Here is a 282-nt window from a genome sequence, read left to right as displayed (position 1 = left end):
ACAGGATCACATCAATGTTATAAACTTAATGTATTGAAGTTATTAGCACGAAGGGAAAACATGGCGAATTTGAGCGGGCAAGGAGTATGCACTGGACAGGAGTATGCACTGGACATCGAAAGACTGGAGGACTGATTTCTGTGGGACCAACGGGGAATAAGTCTGAATAACCGAGGGACTATCGTTGTGCTTATTATTATATTTATTTGTTTGTATAATAAATGGAGTGAGTATTGTACTTATTTTCTTTTCCCATGACTGTATATTTACGTTTGCATCCCC

This window comes from Penaeus monodon, chromosome 33, assembly GCF_015228065.2.
Source record: "Penaeus monodon isolate SGIC_2016 chromosome 33, NSTDA_Pmon_1, whole genome shotgun sequence".
NCBI classification, from domain to species: domain Eukaryota; kingdom Metazoa; phylum Arthropoda; class Malacostraca; order Decapoda; family Penaeidae; genus Penaeus; species Penaeus monodon.
This window is presented reverse-complemented; position numbering follows the sequence as displayed.